Source organism: Lactuca sativa, chromosome 5 (genome assembly GCF_002870075.4).
Source record: "Lactuca sativa cultivar Salinas chromosome 5, Lsat_Salinas_v11, whole genome shotgun sequence".
NCBI classification, from domain to species: domain Eukaryota; kingdom Viridiplantae; phylum Streptophyta; class Magnoliopsida; order Asterales; family Asteraceae; genus Lactuca; species Lactuca sativa.
The window spans coordinates 17728603-17738318 of NC_056627.2; the positions used below are offsets into that span (position 1 = coordinate 17728603).

Genomic DNA, 9716 nt, shown 5'->3' on the forward strand with positions numbered 1-9716 from the left:
ACTTGACTTTGTTTGTTTGCTGTTATTTACTTCAAATATGAGCTAAAACCTTTAGACTTCTGTTTGGGGATACAAAGTTGAGAATATGGTTTGATTGATTGGTAGGATTAATTCCAAGTTGGTGAATTTTTGTTATTTTAGCTTGCTAAAGAACCTTGTGTGTGAATAATAATTAATTTTCTGTTAATAGGAAGATAATTGATTAGCATGAACATCTATTGATTATTAACCTCATATGCTATCTGATCACTATGCTATATGTCTAGGATTAATGAATATGAAACTAGAATTAATAAGAAAATTGAGTAAATTCATGTGCAAGCTTGTAAGATGACCATCAAACAAGGAGTTAATTAAAAGAATAAATTAGTTAACTATTGCAAGTCTAACTTAACCCGAATAATTAATCTAGTGAATATAATTAAATTAGACAATTGGCCACTGTTTAAGTTAGTTTATTTGCTAAGGATTAGGGTAGTGAATACGAATCTAATCACTTGAATCGGTAACCAACGAAAGAATTAATCCATTGCACCATTACCTTGAAATCAACCATAGAGTTAACCAAGTTGAACTAAACAGAAGTTCCTTTCCAATTATTGAATCTAGTTAAGTCTTTATTTCCTAGTTCTTAAATTAGTAATAGATAGTAAGTTTCTAGTCTTGTAAAACTAGAGAAAACCCCTACTTATTAATTAACTTAGATAAGATTAGTTTTTAGTTTTAATTTGCCGTTCCCTGTGATCGATACCCTGCTTATTTAGCTATACCACAATTGATAGGTTCACTGCCTTTTGTGTGTTATTTGATAACTAAAAGTAGGTTTAAAACTAAGTGAGTTTGCACACATCAAGTTTTTGGCGCCGTTGCCGGGGAACGGTTCTAAAATTAATATTAAATTCTAGTTTAATCGATCCTTTGTGTGGGATTTATCTTACACAAAGTTATTTACAAAGTAATTCAGTAAGTAGAATTAGTTTATAAAAAATTCGTTTTTAGAATAACTAGAAATTTTCTTTTCTGTTTTTGCCTTGAACTCACCGAGTGCACTCGTGCCGACTCGGCGAGTACATCGCTGTTTCAGTCTTTATTTTTTATTTCGTTTTTGTTCTTTTTACGCGTTCTGTTTCTTTTGTTTTGTTTGTTTACAGTTGTTTCATGACCCGAGGATCTGATACACCTCTGGTCCCTCCTTTGGAAGACCCGAAATCCGCACTAAGAAGAAGCAAAGGAAAAGCCGTTGGAGAAACCACATCTTCAAAGAACTCACCACTCAAAAACTTAAAATCCATTTTCAGCAAGAAGAAGAGCAGCAAATCAGGAGCATCCAGTGCCTCGTTGATAGTTGAAGAACCAATTCAAGAAGATATCGAGTACGAGACCGAGGAAGAAGAAGAGCATACTTACGAGCACGAAACCGATTCCGAAGAAGAGTTAGCTATCACAATGGCTAACATTGATGAAGTCCCTATGGGGGAATGGAAGAAAAGGATGCGTGATGACACCGGGTTGGGGCTTGTGCAACCCGCAATTCCCGCGACCGCTACTTTCGAACTAAAAGGCCATATTCTCGCCCAACTCAAGGAGATTCCTTTTTACGGGAAGGATCACGAAGACACTTACAAGCACTTGGACGAAGTGAATGATGTGGTCGATTACTTCAACGTCCCGAATGTTCCACGCGAGACCCAGCTTCTTCGCATGCTTCCTGTCACATTTAAAGGAGCTGCAAAAGATTGGTTAAAGTCACTTCCTCCCGGATCGGTCACCACATGGGCCAAGATGAATGAAGAGTTCATAGACCATTTCTGCCCGCCCTCCAAGATAGCCAAGCTAAAGAAAGCCATTGCCAATTTCGAGCAACAACCTGGAGAATCTCTTTATGAAGCTTGGGAAAAATACAAGAGCCTACTTAGAAATTGCCCACACCATGACCTTAATAGCCAACAAGAGGTCTCCATCTTCTATGATGGAGTCAATGTTACCACAAGGCAATTGATTGATTCTCAAGGCTCGCTCACAAAGAAGGCGCCCCCGTTAATTAAAGAATTAATTGAAGAATTCTCTAAGCACTCTAGAGAATACCATAATCCGAGAAACGAAGTAAGTCGTGGGGTAGTGAACGCGGCAAATGATAGCATGGCGGCGGTGATAGCTAAGCTTGATAGTCTAGATCGAAGAATGACAAAAATGGATCAAGCAATCCATGTTATTAGGGTAGGATGCGAAAATTGTAGAGGGCCCCATCTCACAAAGGATTGTGATTTGGATGAGAATGGAAATAAGAAAGCTCAAGTCTTTTATTCAAGTGGTGATCGATATGATGAAAATTGGCGGAAACCTAAGAAGGATTGGCTACCATACGAGGAGTATAAGAAGGCAAAGGAGGAGAAATACAAGCAAAAGGAGAGGGGACTATACCAAAAGGAAGAACCGGTAGAAAAGAAAGCCGATTTAGAAGAGTTATTCACTAGATTCATAGCCGCGTCTGAAAAAAGACACAGTGATCACGATGCTGCCATACACGAGACCAGAAACATGCTAAGGAATCAGCAAGCATCAATTCTCAACATTGAGAAACAGCTGGGGCAGCTGGCGCATCAAGTGAATGATAGAAGACCGGGTCAACTTCCGAGTAACACCGAACCCAATCCAAGAATGGAGAATGTAAGTGTAATAACCTCCAGCAGTGAAGAAACATTCACAGAAGCACTGAGAATCTCCAAGAAGAAGGCAGAAAAGGTAGAAGAATCGGATCCAGCAAAACCCGATCTGACTCGCCGAGTCACTCCAATGGACTCGACGAGTCCATACGTAAATAATAAAACTACCAGTTCTTTGAAGCCTTATAATCCTCCTCTGCCATACCCAATCAAAGCCATGCCTGCAGAAAAAGTAGAAGCATACAGAACCTTCATGACGCATGTTAAAGCTTTACAAGTTAATGTGCCATTTGTGGAAACAATGCTCCAAACACCCAAGTACTTCAACTTGCTTAAGGGCCTTTTTGCTGCTACGAAAGATTTGGCTGAAGTCGCGGAAATATTGATGAGTGAGCTACCTGAAAAGAAGGGTGATCCGGGAAATATTGTGATCCCGTGCCAATTTGGTAATGAAGTTTCCACCCGAGCATTAGCTGATTCGGGGGCAAACATCAATATGATGCCTTTGTGATACTTTAAGAAGTTGAATTTACCAGAACCAAGGCCGGTGAATATGAAGATCCATTTGGCGGACACGACGATAATTCATCCACAAGGCGTTTGTGAGGATCTCCTAATAAAAGTTGACAAGTTTATTTTCCCAGTAGACTTCGTGGTAGTTGATATGAAAGAAGACCCCGAAATTCCAATTATTTTGGGGAGATCATTCTTCAACACCGCGTGTGCTTTAATTGGTATATGTGAGTCTACATTGACATTAAGGGTGGGTGATGAATCTATAATGTTTAAAGCTATTCCAGAAGCCAAGCAAGAAGAAGAAAAGAATGAAGAAATCTCAATTATCCAATTGGATGATGAGATATTACAAGAAGAGCTTGCACGTTTGCTAAAAGAAGATCCAAGCAAATTTTTGATACACTCTGAAGAAGATGTAGATGTTAACAAGGACTTGGAAGAGTTAGAAAAGCTACTGGAAGGAGCCAACTCAGAAAACATCTAAGAATTGATGGAACCCGATCAGACTCGCCGAGTCACCTTAATGGACTCGACGAGTCCAGTCGAATTTGACAAAGACTTGGCCGACTTAGATCTGTTTGTTACTAGTTCTTCACATACCTTGAATTTAGATATTATTCATGATTCTTTAGAAGAACAAACAGCAGAAGGAGGAAAGGGAAGGAAAGTTCAATATGCCGATGTAGCATGTCTTGATACGATTCCTTTTGAAGATGGGTTGAGCACAGGAAAGGATGAAGAGACAAAGGAGAGGAAGGTGGAAGCTGATCAACCATTCAGTACTAAACCTAAAGCACGAACCATCACGAAATATGAAGTAATTAAATTTAAAGAGAAGGAAGTGCAAGAGAAGGTGAAAAAGAATGGGGGAAAGAAGAAAAATAGGAAAAGGGAAGCCCAAGCCGCCGAGGGTGATGCTGTGAAAAAGAAAAGAGATGCATTGAAAAGGGCTTACAAGAAGAAGATTCACGTTTACAAGACCAAGTACAAACCACAAAGGACTAGGCGTGCATTCCCGATGCTCGAGGATGACGAAACGTAGATGGGAAGGAGTCTAGCTAATGACTCCTTAAAAAGAAGCGTTTGGCGGGAGGCAACCCGTTATTTAGAGTTTGCTTTCTTTTACTTTTTAGTTTTGTTTGAAATTTTTCTTTCGTTTTTAGATTATTAATTCTCCAATTCATCGGACATGTATGCTTGAGAGTGTGCATGGGCTAAGTGTAGGGTGAAATGATTTTTAGATAAAAGAAAAAAAAATTATGAATTTTTGCAAAAGACTCGCCGAGTCTGACCACGACTCGACGAGTATATATGGATTTCAGAAAAATTTTGACATCGCGACCAGACTCGCCGAGTCTGACCCCGACTCGACGAGTCGGTATTATTTACAGAAAAAAAATAATTTTGAAATTATTTTTACAACCGGTAACTAGGGTTTTAACCCTAAGAATCAGTTTATTTTCACACACACACTCGTCGTGCGCCTCTCTCTCAACTCTCTCTCAAGCATTCATCTTTGTTCTTCAAGTTTTCTTCAAATTTCTCAAGTTCAATCTCAAAAGAATTGAATTAGGAGTGCTAGCTTCAAAAGGGGTTTAGAGTTATAGAATTAAAGTGAGAAAGAGAGTCAAGAAAGGGGGAGCGTTAGAGTTAAAGTATTGAGTCCGGTCCTTAGAGATGTTGCCAAGGGAGTCTAGAAGTGAATAGAAAGTATAGAGAGTTTATTGGAAGCTGGATCAGATGCAGAATGCTATTATTTTCATTCAGTGACCAACTCGTCGAGTGCACTAAGCTGACTCGACGAGTCGCCCTTAATTCTCACAAATGCGAAGATTTTCCCGAAGTAACTCGACGAGTCTGGTATATACTCGACGAGTCATTTGGTTTCATGTCGAAGGGGCTGCTGATTTGATGCTGATTAGAGTACCACTTGACTATCTATTCTTTCCATATTTATTCCTGAAGATCTTACACTGTTTTCCGCGTATGTGGAGTGACCCACACGAGACGAGACACCCAAGGCATGGATACCATGTCTAAAGTCAATTGAAGTTGGAGCTGAAAAGGAAGTGAGTCCAATCGACTACTCGGCGAGTCCAATCGAAGAATCGAGAAGATAATGACTCGGGATCCCAGAGAGTTATCACAATACGGGGAATGTGAGAGGGACTCGACGAGTCACCACTTGACTCGACGAGTCGATTCGTATATTTAAAGATAATTCCACAGATCGATAGAGGAGAGTTCTGCGACGATTCAGAAGTACTTAGCTACGATTGAGAAGCCAGAGAAACCCTAGAAGACGACGAAGGAAGCTAGAATTCAATCCCGTAGAGTAATTGAGGCAAAATTTCATCATTCCACTTATTCTTTTGTTTTATCATTATGATTAAGCAACTTGACTTTGTTTGTTTGCTGTTATTTACTTCAAATATGAGCTAAAACCTTTAGACTTCTGTTTGGGGATACAAAGTTGAGAATATGGTTTGATTGATTGGTAGGATTAATTCCAAGTTGGTGAATTTTTGTTATTTTAGCTTGCTAAAGAACCTTGTGTGTGAATAATAATTAATTTTCTGTTAATAGGAAGATAATTGATTAGCATGAACATCTATTGATTATTAACCTCATATGCTATCTGATCACTATGCTATATGTCTAGGATTAATGAATATGAAACTAGAATTAATAAGAAAATTGAGTAAATTCATGTGCAAGCTTGTAAGATGACCATCAAACAAGGAGTTAATTAAAAGAATAAATTAGTTAACTATTGCAAGTCTAACTTAACCCGAATAATTAATCTAGTGAATATAATTAAATTAGACAATTGGCCACTGTTTAAGTTAGTTTATTTGCTAAGGATTAGGGTAGTGAATACGAATCTAATCACTTGAATCGGTAACCAACGAAAGAATTAATCCATTGCACCATTACCTTGAAATCAACCATAGAGTTAACCAAGTTGAACTAAACAGAAGTTCCTTTCCAATTATTGAATCTAGTTAAGTCTTTATTTCCTAGTTCTTAAATTAGTAATAGATAGTAAGTTTCTAGTCTTGTAAAACTAGAGAAAACCCCTACTTATTAATTAACTTAGATAAGATTAGTTTTTAGTTTTAATTTGCCGTTCCCTGTGATCGATACCCTGCTTATTTAGCTATACCACAATTGATAGGTTCACTGCCTTTTGTGTGTTATTTGATAATTAAAAGTAGGTTTAAAACTAAGTGAGTTTGCACACATCACTTGGTATGATGAATCCTTTGCTCAACATTTCCACTTACTTGACTGGATAACTCCTAAATTTCGGCAGGAGCTAGCCTGTAGGGTGAGTTGGCAATTGATGTGGCACCTAGTATTAGGTCGATTTGAAATTCGACCTGTCTTTCAAGAGGTATTCCCAGAAGTTCTTCGGGAAATACATTCGGAAACTCGCATGCTACTGGAATACCTTGTATGCTTACTTCTTCCTTGGTCTTGATCATAACACAAGCAAGGAGAACGTATTTCTTCTGGTGCAGACACTTTTGTGCCTTGATGCATGAGATAGGAAGAGGATTGGAGATTGGTTTATCACCATAGATTATTAGAGTTTCATGATTAGGGAGGTGAAGGCAAACGGCCTTCTCGCGACACATAGTATCAGCATAGTGGGGCTTAACCAATCCATGCCAATTGTCACATCGAAACTCCTAGTATTTACCAGCATCACGTCTATTTGAAATGAATGGTCGTTTAGTGTTAAGGTGCTCCATACATGAATATCTTTGGTCAATTCGGTTTTTCCCATTAGCCATCTCCACCGTGAAGGCTTCATTTAGCTTCAAGGGTTGTTGTTTTAGTAAGTGCTTGAATTCGTTACTAACGAAGCTTCGCTCAACTCCACTATAGAATAAGATGCAAGCAAAAGAGTTGTTAAGTGGGAACGTACCAGTAACAACCGTCGGGTCTTGGACTGCTTCGCCTTGACCCACGGTCAAGACCATTTCTGATACTTCTGCTCCTTGATTGTTAGCCTTGGGGAAATTGCGCCTGAAGTGGCTGGTTTCTCCACACCCATAGCAGGTATGACTGGTCTCATCGTTGGTGTTGTTGTTAAGGTTGTTGTGGTTGTTGTTGTTTTTGTTTGGCTAACAATTCTGTCGTGGATAAGTTATATAGTATTTGGTGGTGTGATTCTTTCGGTTACATTTCTTACAATGCAGCTCCCGGCAGGCGCCCTTATGATGGAAATTGCACTAGTTGCATTTTAGAAGGCTTCCAGCATATGGTCTCGTGGCTGTTGGTGTAATAGGGTCCATGGTCGCATAAACAACAACAACATGTTGCTTCTTTGAGAACCCTTGAGTAGGTTGTCCCTTTCTCTTACTTCCAGACTTCTGCTTCCTACTCTTAAGCTTGGGGTTCGGAGTTCCTTGATAAGATTTCACTTGTTGGTTTCCATGTTCGCTCCCCCGACTGGAGTTGTCGATGCTATTTCCACCTCTAGTGGTGTTGTTTGCGTTGAGTTGTGCCATAGCAGCGGTTACTACCGCTGTTACATTAGCTTGGAATGTAGTGAAGTCCATCCGCATGATTGTTGTCTTATGGGCATGCTTGTTATCTTTGTGGGATGACATTTTCCTGCTACACGTTGATAAGCCAGATCGTAAGTAATGAACTTCATTCCTAGTTGTACTCTATAAATTTAGCTTCTTGTTGTATAATTCTCACTGCTTCCATCTACATCTCTATGATGTATTTACGGTAGTAGGTAATCATAGATTTGGCACGATCGTTACGTCTATCCTTAAAGTATATGGGTTGTTTCGGTTTCGAGATCCTTAAGTATCTAGTGGTTTAAGGGTTCAGTTGTGCATATAATTGAATTTATGTAGTAATCTGAAATAAATATAGCACATAATTGCTCCATTGGTAAGTACCATCTTAGTACACGAAAGAGAGTCATATCGGATAGTAGGGGGAAAAAGAAAACGTTGATCCTAATTGTGGAGGAAAGTGTTTGGTGGTGGTGCTGATGAAGTGGATGCACCTCGGAGGCGAGCTACTTGTTGCTCGGTATCTCATAGTCGTACCTCCCAAACTAACCGTCTCACTCGGGAGTCTCCGTTCACTTCTTGTGCTTGCCTTTCATCTCTCTCAATAGCATACCACATTTGTTCTGTTCGATTTGGGGTGTCCTGAGCTCGGTTATCAATACCTCGGGTGTGTCGTACCATGACTAGGAGGGCCCGGTCAGCTGGTCCTATATGACTAAGATCGAAGAGAACTCGGTTCCTACCGTAGTGTGGTCGTATCCCCTGCTGGTGACTCTATCTCCAAATATCGTGTGCCCAAGAAGGCATGGGGCCACCGGGGCCCACACGATAAGTCGGTACTCTGGCTTAACATGGAGGATTGGTGACATTGGATTCTGCATCTGAGTCATCATCACCATTTCCCTCTGGCTCTTCCTCTTCGAAGTCCACTATTGACTCGGCGGGTCCATTTGTAAGTTCTACTCTGTGTTCCTCCTCTGGTTCTTCCTCTGAGTCTCCTTCTAGGTCTTCCTCTGGGTTGAGCCACCCTGCTATTCCCTGACTAGGGAGATAGGGGTTTCCTGGCTAATGATACTCGTCTATAGTGTATTGTACGAAGGGGTATAAATACTAGAAACAAATAGCATACCAATTACTCCTATAGTAATTTAAATTTGTTTAGGTTCGGTTCTATAAGCTCTTTGGATAATTAATTGGTAAGTTTTTGATTCATTGTCCAACATAATTACTCCCGAACACATGTTGGTCGTATTTTGAATGAATGTAGTTGATCAGGCTACATTACTCCCGAACACATGTTGGTCGTATTTTGAATGAATGTAGTTGATCAGGCTACATTCACCCCCAATACGACTACATAACTTCCCGAGTTTAATAGCGATGTTCAAATCCTCCAAAGACTTTTACTGTTCTTGTTGTGTTATTATTCTAAAATGCACACAAAGGTATGTATTTTAATTATTATGTTCCAAGTTGTTTAGTCCCATTGTATTTATAGTTGCATATCCTGCATGATTAGATATGCTAGTTCACTATAAACAATGCTCTGATACCAATCTGTCACACCCCCAAACCAGACGACGGAAACGTCTGGGGGCTTGTGCGTGACTTCATCTTGAAATATCATTACAGAGTATATAATTGAAACATAACATCATCATCATCACACATGTAATATAACAACATTCATTGTTTACATCGAGTATTGTATTTGAATATTACATGCCAAAATAGCAAGAGTATGATGAAACAAAATATAACCCAATATCCATTAGGTTGTTTCGGTCATCCTGCTTCAACGGTTTCCTGAGAATACAATGTATTTTAAAAACGGTCAACATAAAAATGTTGGTGGGTTCATAAGCATGTTTGTGAAAATGATTTGTATAACTTTGAAACCACCAGAAAATCCTATATTTTCTGCAAACTGTTTAGTATGTTTGTGTCAGATCTTGTATTAATGCATGCATGTTATTGTTTATTTGACTAAAAGGGT

The 9716-nt window shown here is 39.3% G+C and overlaps 1 non-coding gene across 1 annotated transcript; it reads right to left on the reverse strand.

The window, feature by feature from the left end:
* Positions 1-1830: 1830 nt before the first annotated feature.
* LOC128126502 (small nucleolar RNA R71) lies at positions 1831-1937 on the reverse strand. The gene has a single exon (XR_008224514.1). It is a non-coding gene; the product is annotated as a small nucleolar RNA R71 (small nucleolar RNA).
* Between the last annotated feature and the right edge of the window lie 7779 nt (positions 1938-9716).